The sequence below is a fragment of the Delphinapterus leucas genome, chromosome 2 (genome assembly GCF_059928025.1).
Source record: "Delphinapterus leucas isolate spDelLeu-1000000601 "Yukka" chromosome 2, BTC_Dleu_Yukka2, whole genome shotgun sequence".
Taxonomy (NCBI): Eukaryota; Metazoa; Chordata; class Mammalia; order Artiodactyla; family Monodontidae; genus Delphinapterus; species Delphinapterus leucas.
The window spans coordinates 10,701,203-10,718,977 of NC_143130.1; the positions used below are offsets into that span (position 1 = coordinate 10,701,203).

General features: G+C 38.2%; 1 protein-coding gene across 1 annotated transcript in view; it reads right to left on the bottom strand.

Moving 5' to 3' along the window:
- GPR158 (G protein-coupled receptor 158) overlaps window positions 1-17,775 on the bottom strand; it is a 326,439-nt gene that overhangs the window by 294,482 nt on the left and 14,182 nt on the right. The window lies entirely within an intron of this gene.

A 17,775-nucleotide genomic window follows, 5' to 3' on the forward strand; every position in this document is an offset into this window, starting at 1 on the left:
CTTTAGGTCTTCCAGTGTTCCACACCGAAGAGATTTGCACCATCCACAGAAGTGCTGTTTAGTGTTTACTCTTTTAAATCTAGAAATATAAACACTGCATTTCACTTACCCATTTGAGAAAGGTCACTAAGAAAGAGAACTCACAAATTCAGAGCCAAAAACAAAATTGCAAAGAAAGCTCCAACTTTACCTAAAAGTCCTCCATATTTGCCAACCAATCTTCCTATATTTTCCTAAGATCACTCTCTTCTATTTTTCACCACCACTAGCACCAGCAGTAACAGACCTATCTGTCCTACACTGAGCTATCGCACCTGGACTTAGTATTGAGTATTCTGGGGGACTGGCCCTGAAGCCCAAAGCTCTACAATGACTTTTTTTCACCAGGTTGAGTAAAGCATAAACACCCCACTAAAACTCACTAAATGTAAAAACACATTTTCAAGGTCCCATGTCCCCAACTTAAACTATTTTCGTTATGATATTATTAAATATGTACAAACATAAAGGTGGGTTCGAATTCCTTATATTATAGCTTTTCCAGCTACAAAACACACACACACAAAATAGCAAAAGAAATGAAAAACTATAAAGCCAACAATTTTTAAATTTAAAAAATTAATTTAAAAACACCAATGATTATGTTTTGCTGAACTAAATTACCTCTCAGAAAAGAAATATGGTACCAACTGCTAGTTCAGCAAGCCTGTTTTACCACATGTTATGACTCATTTTTCTCATCTCTTTTCTCCTTTTAAACTACTGTGAAAGCTTCTGACAGAGTGGCTTAATGTCATTTGGGCTTCATCTAGAGTGAATAAATCATTTACTTTTTAAGGCTGCCTCTGTTCTTATTAACCTGTGACAAAGTATCTACTATGTTACCTAGTGCTAACATGCTCAAAAGAGACACAAAAACAAACAGGCACACCAAAACCTCCCATCAGTATTTGGTTATCCAGACAACCCAGAATATGTGTAAGTTCATTTTTCAGAGGATCACTGAAAGGAAGACCCAAAACTTTATCATAAAAACCTTATAAATCCTTCAGAGAAATAGCCCCAGTTTGCAAAATACTACTATTGTGGACCATAATTCCATAAAACAAATACTATTCATGAGATAATTAACTGAATTCCCAAGTGACATAATGCCTTAACCCAGTTAGCTCTTTCAACAAATATTTATTGTCTGATACGTGCATATCAAGATAAGAGATGCCATGGAGATGAACCACATAGGTCCTGCCCAAGGAACCCCAAAGGTTTAAGATGCCTTAAAAAGTATCAGAATATTTCATGGAGAACGGATGCTAAATTCTGAGGAATGTGGAAAGTTATCACTTGGGGTAGAACAGGTATTCCACAAACTGGTTGACTTGCTGTCTTCACCAACCAGGACTTCCCATAAAACTGTGTTCCATATAGGTCATGGCAATCAGGGCAAGCTCACTCTGGGCTCTACTTATGGTCTTTGGAAAATAACATATTCAGTTTTTCATTCATTCAATAAATTACTTATTGAGCACCTACTATGAGCCAAAATTGTTCTAGGTCTCTGAAATACATTAGTAAGCAGGAAAAAAACAGCTCCTGCCTTCATAGAGCTTAACTCTAGTGTGGGACAGACAAATACTAAACCAGGGCTATAATAAATAAGTAAATTACACTGCGTATTACAAACTAAAAAGTGCAATGGAGAAAACAGAAACCAAAAAAAACACCTTCAAGGAGGTAAGAAGGATGGCTGGGAGTAGAGGGAGGGTAGGTTAAACTTTTTTTAACGGGTGGTCAGGGTAAGCCTCACTGAAGTGAGATTTCTAAGTCAATGGTTCAAGGTATAATCACAGCAGATTCGTATTTACACTCTAAGTTACCAGCCATCTTCCGCAGCGACATAAAATCTCCCACTGGACTACCACTCTCCACAACATTTTGGTATACTCGAACGGCTTAATAAGAATGTAAGTAGGGGCTTCCCTTCCCTGGTGGCGCAGTGGTTGAGAGTCCGCCTGCGGATGCAAGGGAAGCGGGTTCGTGCCCCGGTCCGGGAGGATCCTGCATGCCGCGGAGCGGCTGGGCCCGTGAGCCATGGCCGCTGGGCCTGCGCGTCCGGAGCCTGTGCCCCGCAACGGGAGAGGCCACAACAGTGAGAGGCCCGCGTACAGGAAAAAAAAAAAAAAAAAAGAATGTAAGTAGGAAACTAATAAAAATATGTATTTCTGTTTGTTCCACAATCATTAGTAATAATAAGGTCAAGTTTTCCTCCACTATCTTGCTACCCTTTAGGGCAAGATAGTGGAAATCTCCAAAGCCTCCAGAGCTGGCTCAGGGTCACGGGTTAATTTGGGACTCCAGAGGGATGCAATTACTCTGGCCCCTTGCCTGAGAAACCTGGCTTAAGAAATTGGTATCTTAATGGCTGAGAATTTCCCCCCTTATTTCCAGGTTCCTATACAGGAAACGAAAGGTCACCGCAGACTTGAAACTCAACTCATGAAGCTCTCTGGGCTCACAGTAAAACCGCCAAAGGTGGGCTTCCCTGGTGGTGCAGTGTTAAGAATCCGCCTGCCAATGCAGGGAACACGGGTTCGAGCCCTGGGCCGGGAAGATCCCACATGCCGCGGGGCAGCTAAGCCCCTGCGCCACAACTACTGAGCCTGTGCTCTAGAGCCCACGAGCCACAACTACTGACCCTGCATGCCACAACTACTGACGCCCATGTGCCTAGAGCCTGTGCTCCGCAACAGGCGAGGCCACCGCAATGAGAGGCCCGCACACCGCAACGAAGAGTAGCCCCCGCTCACTGCAACGAGAGAAGGCCCACGCACAGCAACGAAGACCCAACACAGCAAAAATTAAATAAATAAATAAATAAAAATTAAAAACCCACCAAATGTAATGAGCCGTGCGTTTAGCAGCTGGAAATCAGCGCTGACTCTTCTTCATTAGCGCCTGGGCCTCGGTGCCTGGAGACCTACAAAGCCCTTGGGAAGGCGCCGTGACTTTCTGTGGGGGGATGGGGAAATGGAGGCCTGGGTCATTAAGCGGAAAGCGAATGCTCTCTCAGTTTGAAAAAGCATTCAGCCACAGCAACGCAAACACTCAAACGGCGACGCACACCCGCGGGCAGAACTTGGGCCCGCAGAAAACCGCGCCGCGCCTGCGCCCTCTGTCTCCTGAGCGGAAAACCCCGCCGCGCCTGCGCCCTGTATCTCCTGAGTGAGCCCCTCTGAGGCGGAAGTGCTGCTCCCACATCCGGTGAGCGGGCACCACCGGGAAACTCTGAAGGCGCGGAAGTGGCTGACGTGTGGTGGCTTGAGGACCGGAAGATGAGGGCCGAGAAGAGCCTGGTAAGTGGCATCCAGAGAATGGAAAATATAGAAAATAACGTCCCCCAAACCTTTAGGTGCTTAGCTGAGCTGCAGACTAGCATTTTCCTCCACTTTTTCTGACTCCTGAAAGGCAGCAAAAGCACCAAACAGGATTTATCCTCCAACCAAATTTGGAATTTCCCTTACGTTCTGTCCCCATGAATGGGGCTTCCGTCCTTACAGTTATCTGGTAGATAACTTGTTCGTTCTGAAACTCACCGCCCAAATCAAAACAATTGCCAAGTTCCATAGATTCTACTCCTTGCATGCACCTTGACCCTTCCTCTCCATTTCTGCTATTTCTCCCTGGTTCAGGTCTTCACCTCTCAGAGAGCTAAAAAATTTTTATAATAGTTTACTAATTTGGTGCTGTCTGGCATTGCTCCAGGTGAAGATCTCGGTTTGTAGGCCCTCACGTTTATACGGTTTAGGGTCCTTCTTTAAGAAACAAATACAAAACTATGAATATACATTTTTATCACAATATGACCTTTGGCCCTACATGCTTATGTTACAAGTGCTGGTTGGGTAGTAAGATCATTACCAGAAGGCATTTCAATACCAGAACTTAGCTATAGACAGAAGTGACTACACACTACTTTAATATATATTACTAAATAATCGAGAACTTCCCCTTAACCAATTTCCAGTAATGCCCACAGCCTTGGGAAAATGTAATGGAGGCAAGTTATAGTACAAAGAGAGTATTCAATTGTATCTTCCTTTTGCAAATTTTACAGAAAACAATTGACCATAAAATTTGTTGTTAGTGCCTATTCCAGGGCTTTAGAAAATTCCCATGCAAGCAAGGGGCCGTAGAGCTTAAGCCTAAAACACTGCTGTCTGTTTAATCTTTGAAACTTGTAAATATGATCCTCACAATTCCCTGCTTAAAATCAATATTTCCCACTCTCCTGAAGAATGAAATCCAAGCTCCTTGCTATAACATTATATTCAAGCCCCTCCTACTTCTAACTTCTCCACCCACTCGCATACATTCTTTGTTCCAGACGATTCAGAATTACCTGTGGGGTCCTAAATAATTCATGCTATCTCAAAAAATCATTCTTTTATAGATACCTTTATATCTGAAGTTCCTTTGCCTCAGTTGTGCTTTACCTATCATAGCTCCTACCTGGCTCCTTTTTAAAGCCTTCTGTGAACTCCAAGTCTCATTTAGAAACTGCTTCTCTATTCTGCCCATAATACACTGTGCTTACCTTCTTCATATCATTAGCACCTTTTATTATAATATTGGATTTTTAATGATATGTTTTTCCCACCAGACTAAAATTTCCATAGCCCATGTCTTTGTAATAATTTCCCTCAGCTCCTAAATCAGCACCCACCCCCCCCCAAAATTAACCTTGAAAAATTGCAGATGCTAGAGAGATGTGAATAGTAGCTAAAATAACCATGACCAGAGAGAGAGAGAGCACGTGCACGTGCGAAAACCCAAGGAAACAGAAAACTGTCATGGACTGCTATGGGTGAATGAATGGAAAGAAAAACTGGATATGTTGAAGGAACGTTTTGAAATTCTCCTTTTGTTTCTTCACCACGTTACCTTGGGCCATAATTTTCCTTCTTCATCACTACAGAAATTGACAGTAACAACCCATTAGTCAATTTTGATGGCGAATCAGGGCAGAGGTTCTGCCAAAATAAAGAGTTGATAAAAACAGATGCTCTTAGACCAGCTGACATCAGTCATTTCCTCCAAACAATAGATAACCAGAACAGGACCTGGTGCCTAGCAGGGGGTTGCTTACATAACAGAAGCCTAAAACGTATGGCACTGGCTTTGGGCCCAGGCAGAGGCAGAAGCTAGAAGGGCCTCAAAGAAATGGTTAATAAAAGTGGGAACATGTTGGTGAGTCTTAAAGGACAGTGTAGAGATGATACTGGAGACAGAAGAAAAAGCAACCTTTGGTACATAATAGTCGGAAAGTTTGGCAACACTGACACCTGTAAACCAATGAACTTGTGGATATGTCTAAGGAAGTTTCTAGGTAAAATGCAGAGAATACTACCTGGCTTTTTCTAGCTGACTGTGATAGAATACAAAGAGAAAGGCATGAACTAAAGAGTTGCTTAGTCTTGTTTTGTTTTTGGCTTTTTCAATTTTTTAATTGTGGTAAAATATATATAACAAAATTTACCATCTTAACCATTTTTAAATGTACAGTTTAGTAGTGTTAATTACTTCATATTGTTATGCAATCAATCTCCAGACTTCTTTTCATCTTGCAAAACTACAACTGTATACCCATTAAACAACAATTTCCCATCCCCCTCCTCTGCCCAGCCCCTATATTCAAACCACAATTCTAACTTCTATCTCTAAGTATTTGATGGCTTTAGGCATCTCATGAGTGGAATCATACAATACGTGTCTTTTTTGTGGCTGGCTTATTTCACTTTGTATAATGTCCTCAGGTTTCATCCATGTTGTATCATGTGTCAGAATTTCCTTCCTTTTTAATGGAATAATATTGCATTGTATGTATATACTGTATTTTGTTTATTCATTCATTTGTTGATAGACACTGAGTTGCTTCCATCTTTTGGGTATTGTGAATAATGCTGTTGTGGAGTTGCTTAGTTTTGGGGTGAAATTTAAAGGAAATATTAGAGTCAGGATTTGGAAATAAAACTGTTGCACATCCCCTGTCTATTCTAGCGAAAGATTCTCAGAATATGAAATGGCTTCAGAGCAAGGAACCACCTCAGGGTGGGTCTGGAAAATCCTTTGTTAAGACTTAAGAAAGGTCTAAGGCAGTGTTTCATAGAGGCTCTCAGCTAGACTAAAGGACTTCTGATGGTCTTATGGGTATGCCTCATAGACCCTCACTGACAAACAATGGGGATTCTAAGATTCTCAAGGCATTATTAGGACAGTAGCCACAGGGCCCAAGATAGAAAACTTCCTGTCTTAAAGAGATTTGTAAATGTGACTTCTGTCTAATAGAATGAAATCCAGTAAGATTCACAGGAAACCTACGTTTTTCAATGAATAGCATAGGTAGGAGCACTATCATCTTGAATTAAAAAGAAAAGAGATAGTGCAAAATTTTAAAAGACACTTTCCCCACCCCCACCCTTCTATGGGCAAGAGGCAGGCTGAGAAGGCCACTCAATTGCAAATATAGTCAGTTTCTTAGGGAAAAGGAAGGGTAGCTCAGAGGACAGAATCAAGAGGCCAGAGGGTAAAGCCAGGACCTTCAGAGAATTTTCCCAGGGAGCAGGACTGGTCTTAATCAAGAAATTGGCAATATGTGTTGAAATGAATTTCAGAATTGCTATAGACTAGTAACTGCTATGTGTATCCTGTTCCCCTGCTTTTTCAACTGAAATGTTATTGTAATTGTCCTATCTCTTTATCACATGTGGATGTTTCAGGGATACTGGGGGCAGAGGACAGATAATATTTCTTTACAGGTCTTTAAATTGAGAGATACTATACTTGAACTATACACATAGCACTCATGCTCATCTGGGTCTCATTCAGTTGGCTAAGCCCTGACTTCAAGACAATATCACAGTGAGATAAGACTTTGGGGGTGGGAGACTTGAGAGGAGTAAGTGTATTCTGCAGATAAGAAGCCCTACTACCCTATTACCCTGCTGGAAGTAAATGCAAGGTGCCAGGTGGAGTAAATGTGGAAAGAGAGTTTACTGAGCAGTGCCCATGCATCCCCCAGCTATTCCAAACTTCGCAGCCCAGTTGCCAGATATATGAGTGAAGAAGCCACCTTAGAAGTGGGTCTTCCAGCCCCAGCCATGCCAGCTGACACTGCATACACTAGAAACAAACCACTCAGCCAAGCCCTTCCCAGATCTGTGATCCACAGAACTGTGAGAAAAATGCTTGTTTTATGCCCCTAGGTTTTTCAGTAATTTGTTATGCAGAAATAGGTAACTGGAACATCTAACCAATATAGACACTGTATATGCGGAAAAGATACTGTGGATTTAGAGGATATAGCTACCAAGGGCATATATGCTGCCAAGGGCACGTGTGTGTGCTTGTGTGTATGTGTGTATATTTATCAACAATTGACATAAGAAAGAAATAATTGTTGGAAATTCTGACATACCTCTGAGAAACTGATAGATTGAACAGAAAGAAGCAATTAGCAAATATCTCAACAGTACAATTAAGCTGTAGACTTAAGCTATTTAGGCATATATAGAGCTCTTCATGTGACAAATAATTCACTTTTTGTTTTAACATGCACAGAATATTTACCAAAAATAAACCAGAGATAATATTTCAAAGGGAACCCCAGATTCCAAAGGATCAGTGTCATACAAACTATGTCCTTTAGTCATAATGCATTAAATTATAAATTAAGTTTCTTAAAAGGATAGCTTAAATACACCTCACATGTTTGGAAAATTAAAACAAATTCCTAAATAACCCTTAGGTTGAAAACGAAAATTAATGAATACTTAGACTTGAATGGCAGTGAATACACTACAAGTAAAAAAAAATTCTGGAACAAGGGTTAGAGAAATGACTGAACCTAGGGCTGGGGCAGGGAAAATGCAAGGTACACTTAAAGCATCATTTTCAGAAAATAAGAACAAGTGCATGTCAAAAAGACACACAAGCCAACTTAAAAGAGTTCCCAATTGTCGAAGCTGGAGTAGTTTGAGCAATGAAATAAATAATGGTAATATCGGATTCAACCCCCAAAATAAATATCCATAAGTCCATACTCATATGAATAAATGATTAAGTTAATAAATGAGGAAGAAGACAGAACTCTTTGTTACAAAAGAATTCCAACGCATACATTTAGAAGGAATGGGGGAAATAGAAAATCATCATTAGAATACCACATTAATAATTGTTGCAGACAAGACCTGCTGATAAATCCTAAAATTAGTGGGAAAAACATTAAGAAGAAACAGGATATTTGAATAAGCTCAAATCATCTCCCCCAAAACATTTATTCATTACTGTAGTGGTTTTAACATACGTCCAAAATCCTTTGATACTCCTCCCTCCAGGAAGAAGTGAATTCACCTTCCCTTAGAGTGTGAGCTTAACTTAGTGATTCACTTAGAATAAAATACAGAAAGGGAAAAATAGTAACTAGAATGGAGAAACCTGGCAAACACACCACGAACCAAGTGACCAAGGTTAACATCACCAGTAATAAGGCATATCGATACTATGTACTCTGTGGTATGATGCAATGAGAAGAGCATTTCCCCTCTATTGTATTCTTCCCAAAAGTCCATAACCTCAGTCTTATCATGAGAAAGCATCAGACAAATCCAAATAGAGGGATATTCAACAAAATGCCTTAGCAGCACTCTTCAAAAGTGTCAACTGATAGTTGATAACATAAGAGAGTATTGTTTAAAGGCAAGGAAAGACTGAGAGACTGTCACAGATTGGAGGAGACTAAGGAAATATGAAAAACAAATGATATATTGGTTTGCTAGGGCTGCCATAACGAAGTACCCAGACTGGGTGGTTTAAACAACAGAAACGTATTTTCTCATAATTCTAGAATCTAAAAGTCCAAGGTCAAGGCATCAGTAGGGTTGGTTTCTTCTGAGACCTCTCTCCTTGGCTTGTAGATGGCCATCTTCTCTCTGTGTCTTCACATGGTCTTCCCTTTGTGTGTTCCTGTGCCCTAATTTCTTCTTATGAAGACCCAAGTCATATTGGATTAGGGTCCGTCTTAATGACCTCATTTTAACTTAATTACCTCTTTAAAGGTACTGTCTCAAAATACTGTCACATTTTGAGGTACTGAGAGTTAGGACTTCCACATACGAATTTTGGGGAAACATAACTCAGCCCATAAGATATGGTATCCTATTTTGGATCCTGGAAGAGAAACAGAGCATTAGTGGAAAAACTGAGGAAATCTGAATAAAATCTGTAGCTTAGTTAACAGTGTTGTACTAATATTAGTTTCTTAGTTTTTAATAATTTTATGTAAATGTTAATGTTATAGGAAGCTGGGTGAAGGGTATATGGGAACTTTCTGTATTGTCTTTGCTAATCTTCTGAAAGTCTGAAAGTATTTCAAAATAGTTCAAAAATTTTTAGTTATAAAAAAACTAAATTTGTTTGAAAAGATAAATAAGGGAAACTCAAGAATTAAAGAGAAAATATGCAAATAAACAGGAAATAGGCAAACAATACACAGAATGAATAGATACAAAGGAATGTTTTTAAAAGCTATTATTAGTTAAAAAACAATATACGATTATTTTGTAACAAACTTTTAAAAACTAGAGGAAATGAAAAAAATGGATAAATTGATAGAAAATATACAATGCCAAATTTGCTACAAAGGGAATATAAAACTTGAATACAACCATAAGCATAGAGAGTTTTAAATCATTCACTTCCCAGAAAAGCTTCAGGCCTACGAACATGGTTTTGTATATGAATTCTACCAAACTTTTAAGGAAAAGTTCTTTTATTTTTACAAGTTCTTAAAACCAATAAAACCCAAAATTATCCAACTTATTTTATATGATTTTGATTCCAAGCCACATGAGGACAATATAAAAAAAACAAAGTCCCATTTTAACTCTGCATATAGATCCAAGTATCCTAAAGGAAATCTTGGCTAAGCAAATATTAAAATATATTAAAATAATTATACATTATGACCCACTGGAGTGTATCTCAAGAATAAAAGGATGTTTTAACATCAGAAAGTATATCAATGAAATTCACAGCAATAATAGAAGAAATTAGAAAAATTATGTGATTGTTTTAATCAATGTAAAAAGGCATTTTACAAAGTTCCAACACCTAATTTTTTTTAATGGTATACTAGAAATTGAAGGATACTCTTAACTTGGTAAAACTTGCCTCTATCAACCCTGTACTTAAAGGAAGAAATTTTTCTTTAAGATGTTCCCTTTAAGTCGAAAATGTTTACTATCACTGATGCTGTTTAACATAGTTACTGAAAGTCACAACTAATTCTGTAAGAAAAAAAAAGAAATGAGATATAAAGATCAGATTATTTGTAGATGATATGACTGTTTAGCAATAAAATCAACAGACAAATATGAGAATAAAACGTTCAGCGGGGTTGATGGATACCAGATCAATGTACAAAAATCAATAGCATTTCTCTACACCAACAATCTCCAACAAAAGTTATAACTAAAAAGATGCCATTTAAAATAGCAACAGAACCCATATATTCTCTAAAAGTTAACTTAATCAAGAATACACAAAACCTTTATGGAGAAATTTTGAAGCTCTATTGAAGGACAAAACAGATGATCTGAATAAATGGAGAGACATCACATGCTCTGAAAGGGAATAATTTACTGTGTTAAAAATGTCAATTCTCATCAAATGGAGCTATAAATTTAATGCAGAACCAATCAAAATTCTATATAGATTTTTTTTAGAAACTTGATGGCTTACTTTAAATAGAAAAATAAAAGTCAGCTGTGAAAAGGGGAAAGAGGTAGGCTTTGCCTAAGCAAATATTGAGACATACTACCCAACCATAGCAATGAAACATAATAGTATTGACCAGAAAACAGACATGGGAAACAGTGGAACAAAACAGAGAGCTCAGAGACATACACATGCATATAAGGCACTTATTTGTATGATAAAGGCTGATAATGTTGGGAACCTGGCTCACTAAATGGATAAAAATAATAACTGGATCCCTACCCAATATCGTATACCAAGGTGAACTCCCAATGTTAAAGACCTGACTGTGCAAGGTAAAACTTTAATGGTAGTAGTTGATTATAAGAGAATATTTTTGTGGCAAAGCATTGAAAGACTTCTTAAAATGAAACCCAAAAGCATAAACTGTAAGGCAAAATTTTGACTAAGTAAGTAGCATCAGAAATTTTTTTAAATTCCATTCAAGGGGAGATATTATGGGCAAAGTTGCCTGAAAGACGACAGATTGGGTGATATTGCAGTGTCTAAAATTGACAAGGAAATAATATCTAGAATACAGCAGGATCTCTTGCAGCGAAACAGAAATATAGGAATCACAATAGGAAATGGGCAAAGGCTATAAACAAGCAGTTTACAGAAAAGTAAACCCAACAGGCTTACACGCACATGAAGAGATGCTTAAGCTAATTAGTAGTCAGAGAAATGCAAAGTAAAACAATAGTGAGATATCACTTTACATTCATTAAAATGGCAAAAAATTAGAAAGCTGTATGATGCCAAGTGTTGGCAGGAAAGTGAGGCTATAGGAGCCCCTATGCCCTGCTGGTGGATATGTAGACTGATGCAGCCTGTCTAGAGAGCAATCTTGCGATATTTTGTAAAATGACATTTACCCCTCCCTGTGACCCAGAAATCCTGCAATTCAGTTTATCTTTTAAGGAAATTCTCATGCAGGTGCATAAAGGGGCGTATAAGCTTACCATAGTATCATTGTAATGGCAAGGAACTGAAGACAATCTGGGTGTCCATCCCTAGAACTGGACAATTTCTACATGCTATTTAGCAGTAGAGTCCTAGGCATCAATAGGGAAATGGACTGGTTGTATACATAGCAGCAGGAAGAGATTCTTAAAACAGAATTGTATAAATAAAAAGTAAGCAGAATAATGAGAAATATAGCAATTATTTAACTGAAATGATTTGCACACAAATAGCACATGAACAGAAGAGCACACTTCACAGGTTAGTTGCTAGTGGGGTGGGATCAAGGAAAAGAGACTTTTTTTTTTTAAGGGACGAAGAGCAATTTCCTTTCTGTTTCCTTATAACTGTAGAAGACTGTAGATTCATGTTTCAGTCATCTCTGGGTAGCTTCCTCACTTGGGGCCTCTCATCCTCAGAAAACACTGCTCACAAAAACATCTCTATCATTTAGCTCAAACCCGTAACTACAAGAAGTACAGGAGAACCAAGAACACAGTCTGATTCCCTCTAGATTATCTTGAAGAATTTGACAAGTCTGTCTTAAAGCAAGAAAATGTTCTCCCACACTACTTTGCAGCTGCCATGTCCAGAGAAGCTTGCCAAAGCTTTACATAGTGACAAATGTCTTCCTCTGTCTGACTTCTTGTTCTTGGAAGGCATTTTGGCAATCAGGTCACACCTTCCTTGGGAAGATCTGTGTATTTTGTGTGGGGAAAATAGCTCAAGTTTGATTTCTAAAAAGAGAGAGAACCAATAAATATGAAGTAAGGTCAATCAGAACATCAGTTCTCCATCCACAAGTATACAATCTTTGGGGCTCTTGAAGGTGATCCTTTTTCAAAGTTAAGTGCAGCACATATCTTAAAGGTGCTAGGGTTTAAAGTTTGATAATAGATGATTGTCCCCCTGAAAAATACATTTTGAGTTTGCTGCTTTTGCAAAAGTAGCTGACTAATGTCTCATTTTATGGTTTTCCTTCACTGCAATAATTTTGAGCTACATTCTATTTCAATTTTAAATGAAGAGAGGACAGTTTATTTTATCAAACACGTCCACAGTGTTCTTTATATCACCTCTTTGAATATGACCATTTCTAAATGGGGTGGAAAATCCCTTGTCAGGGAACCCACTACAAAGAGATCACCTGTCTTGACTCGTTTTATTCCAATAACACTTCTATAAAAGACCAAGTACTTTTCTTGATTTATAGATGAGGAAAATAAGGTTCAGAAAAGTTATATAATATGTCCAAAGACATACTTTTTTTAATTGCTAGGGGAGAAAAAATAAGAAGAAAGTATCTTCTGTCAGAGAAAATAAATGTCTAATGTGGACACTAACCTGTCTTAAAATATAACGATTTTCTACCTTGAGTTTCCTGGTGATTTCATTAAACAAGTCAGTTATGCTTGGCTACAATAGCTAAGTGAAAATAATCTTTTTTGTTAGTAATTTTTAAAATCATTAAATTTCTTTTTTCTGTTGGTTCTTATTCATATAGCTCTTCAAGTCAAATTACCCATCTGATAATCTGCAGTTTTTTATTCTAAATGACTTCTTTGTAGACCCTAATATTTTATACAAAAGGTACAAATTAGCCATTCATAGTAACTTTTCAGAAAAAGATATATAGCTTGTGCCAATGAATTCTTCTGATTTAGAAATAATAACAGTAAGCAAGGCTATAAAGTAAATTTAAAATGTTCCCATTGGAATTTAAATTAAAGTACTTTGGTTAGATACCCAAGATAATGAACTAAATATAGGATGTACTTGTATGCTTAGAACCCTGTGTTTTAAGTTATCATTTATTGGGTACTCATTGTGTGTCATACATTATGCTATACACCCTTAAAACACCCTCACTGAACTGTTATGTGACTGATATTATTCTCCCCAATTTATATTACAACTATACATGGTCAATATCATTCTCCTAAATAATAGTTGAGAAGTTTGGGACACAAAGAAGTGAAATAGCATACCTAAGGACACACACCTAATAAGTAAAATAACTGAGTATGATGTCCATAACTTAGGTGTAAGGGTAAGGAGACCGGTCAGAAGACCTAAGTTTGAGTTCTTGTTTAAGTTGGTGAGTTGAGCATGTTTCTCCACCTCGTCCCTCCACTTTAATGGCAGGAAATAGATACAAGAGGGAATGAGAAGAAGTAGTTGACCAGAGATTTGACATAATTCTCCAGCACCATACTGATGATAAGTCAGAGTGGTGGCAGCTAAGCCCAGGACATGCTCAGGAGAAGGCTGGAACAGAGGTGGAAACTATTCTTTAAGCAGAGTTTCCAGAAAGATTTTAAGCTCAAAGTCAACAGGTATCAAGAGTGGAAGTAGAAAATGAGGCAGACATCAAGGTGATGAATTGAAGGATTTCCTTCTAAACAGCTACACGAGTTGGCACATCCTCTCCTTGCATGCAGTGATGACATTTATTCCCAAGCTAAAAACCAAGATCTATTCTGTAAAAAGATTGAAAGAAATGTCTGGAAAGAACTAAAACTTCTAAATGGTTATAGTTCTCCCAGAGTAAACGTCTAGGGTGAGCCAGAAACTGCCAGCTTCCTTCTCAGGCATCCTAAAATGAATGTTGAAAGCCTGACAGTCAAGGGGAGGCCTACTGAGGACCTAGGCTGCTCATCTGCCATAGGAACCCATGCCATCTAGCGATGTATGTTCACCTAGCCCTTCAGCCGTAACACTGCTGGCCAATAGGGATCATATTTGAGATGAACTGGTAGCATAAAGGAGAAGAACTTGTATGAACAAGCAAAACAACTGAACCTGGAACAAACAGCAATAATACAGGGAACAGAAGACAATTCAATAGATATTTTAATTAATATCTCAAAGAGATTTAAGAAAATAAACATACAATTATGAAAAAGAAATAATTAGAGCAAGAAAGAGTTCATGGAAAGTAAAAGTGATTGCTAAATGAAAACTAATTTAATTTTTCAAAAAGGTAGAAAAAATAAAATCTTCTAGAAAGTAAAGTAAAAAGAAAAAGAGATGAAAAATGAGAGAAGAGCTAAGAAATACAGGGATCAATCCAGAAAGTTGAATACCTAACTATAGGAGTTCCAGAAAGAGAAAATGCATAGCAGAACGTAGTTTTAAGCCATCATAAAGGAAAATTACTGAGTGGAAAAGTCTAAAAGGGCCAACTAAGTGATGAGGTTGATGAATAAAAAGAATCACATCTAAGCACATCATCATGAACATTCAGAACCCCACGGAAAAAGAAAAGATCTTAAGAGTTTCCGTGAGGAGAAAAGATTACCTACAAAGGTATAATAAATCAGGTTAATATCAAATTTTTCACCAGCAACAATGAATGCTAAAAACAATGTAACAATGTCTTTAAAATTCTGAGGGCAAAATGACTTTCAACCTATAATTCTATATACAGACAAACAATCAATCATGCATGAAGACAAAGACATTTTCAGACACGGGGAGACTTAGAAATTTTACCTTCCACAGATTCTTTCTGAAAAAGTACTTGAAATTGCGTTTTAGGGGGTGGGGAAAAAAGAAGAATTCTTGAAATAAGAGGACCAGCACCCAACACACAGTTGGATCCAAAATTTCAATAATTTGAAAATAGTTCCATGATAGTTATTCTGCAGAAGACCTAAAGCAATTTGTACAAATTATGGGACTCCAAGAAGCATGTCTTCAACAAAAATGTAAATTTTCTTTAACAAACGATTGATTAAGAAGTTGGATGATCTTAGAAATAAGAAAACATAGGGTTTCTTTTTATTTCTTTAACGTGAAGAGAAAAGCAATTGGCAGCTGCATGGAGGGAAAATAGGTGAAAAGTCTCCTGTAAGACATGCACAAACTAAAGGTAACATGGTTTTGTGTAACTGATCTAAAAAAAAGGGAGAGAAAATCCATTGGTCCTTGAAATTTGGAACATTCTAAAAATGGCATAGATTCAGATATTCAGATTTTAATTTTTAGAAGCAACTAATGGACAAAACACAGAAGTGGGTTTTGGGGTTTTTTTTTTTACTGCAGTGACAGACTGAAAATGTTACCATCTTGAATTACCTAAAAATATTGGAATAAGAGTAGGAGCATAAAGAAAGAAAAGAATAGAAGATACTATTTTAAATTGATGGATATAAAAGTCAAGGTAACCAATAGAAAAATTTTAAATATAATTAATAAAACAATGGAGAGAGTAGAGAAAGGAAAAGTGAAATATAAAGAAGCTAAGTTTCACATTTGTCGTATCAGAGAAGCTGATCATCGTATCATCATCAGTGTATCATGGTGATGATTTTAATCCCCAAAATTCATAATCCCAATTTTCCATTGATAATGCTCTTCATTAGAGATGTACTTCTGCCTATACTTCCTTTCCTATGGTACAAAGTCTGCTTCCTCCAAATTCATGTCCAAATGTTTGTGGTGTCCCTTCTGGCTTTTCCAGTCTCACTTCTGTATCTTGTGCCTCTCACTGGCACTTTCTGAGGCAGCCCCTAACCAGACATCTTAGTCCTCACCATAAAAGACAACAGAGTGAGGCGGGAAATGCCAAACGACAAGACCTGCCCGCCACAAGCTTGAGAGAGGTAGGGGACCCGCTGCATGTCACCTCAGGCATGCTGGTGAGGGAGAAAAGTGTTTTGCCCCTGAGTTTGCCTGCTGTGCCTCTGCCTTTAGTCTCCTGCTGTTTGTGTTTGGCAAGGGTTTCACCGTACAGGTTTAAGCCAGGGAGCAAGAAAAGTACCCAGCTGATTTTTGCAAGAAATTCTAGATTTTCAATCTCTACCTCCCTCACCACTCAACTCTTTCAGTGTATGCATTCGCAGCCAAGAATGGAGCAGCTGTAAATAGCTTCTTTGACTGAAATCTCATCAGAGAAGCTGGAAAGCCCAAGCTCTCAGAGCTAAGGGAGGCACTGGGCAGGAAGGCCAAGACAGAAAGGAGGAAAGAAAAATGGAAAGCAAAGAAAACGAAAATACATCCACAATCTACATAGTACTACAGGGCTAGACATTTGTAAAGCCCTTAACATGTTTCTATATTTTAACCACTTACTGAGCACCTTCTACATCCCTTACTCTCATTTTCTATGTCAACCCCCCCCACTACATTCCAGCAACATTGACTTTCTTTCTGCTTTTAGAGCATTTGAAGCTCATTCCTATCTCAAGGCCTTTGTTCTCGCTGTTCCCTATCTCAAGCATGATTCCTAAGCTTAAGCTTGTTTCATGGCTGTCTCCTCATCCTTCATTTCTTAACTCAGAGTCACATCTTCAGAGAGGTTTTCCTTAATCACCCTATTTACTGCAACACGCCTTACCTCTCAGCCATTCTTTACCACATCATATTTATTTTCTTATAGCATTTGTTTGTATCAAGAATTATATTTATCTTGCTTGTTTGTCATCTATGTCCCCCCACCCACCAAAAAAATCCACAGGTACAGGGATTTTTATCTGTCATTTTCACTATTATATCCTCAGTACCCATACTCCTAGCCAGGCGCATGTTATATACGTTATTATTTTATTTTTATTTTATTTATTTATTTTTCTTGCGGTACGCGGGCCTCTCACTGCCGTGGCCTCTCCCGTTGCGGAGCACAGGCTCCGGACACGCAGGCTCAGCGGCCATGGCTCACGGGCCTAGCTGCTCCGCGGCATGTGGGGTCCTCCCGGACCGGGGCACGAACCTGTGTCCCCTGCATCGGCAGGCGGACTCTCAACCACTGTGCCACCAGGGAAGCCCACGTTATTTTTTTAAATAACACATTCCATACATTATGCTAAGCTCTTTACATAGGTAAGATTGTTTACTCTTTACAGTGTAATCTGTACTCTTTGCAGATAAAGAAATTGAGTCACAGAAGGAAATAACTTGCCCAGTATCACACAGTAAGTGAAAGTGGAAGCTCATAGATTCAAATCTAGGTTTTTAATCCTAAAACCCTTCTTCTTAGACACTATTCCATACTTCCTG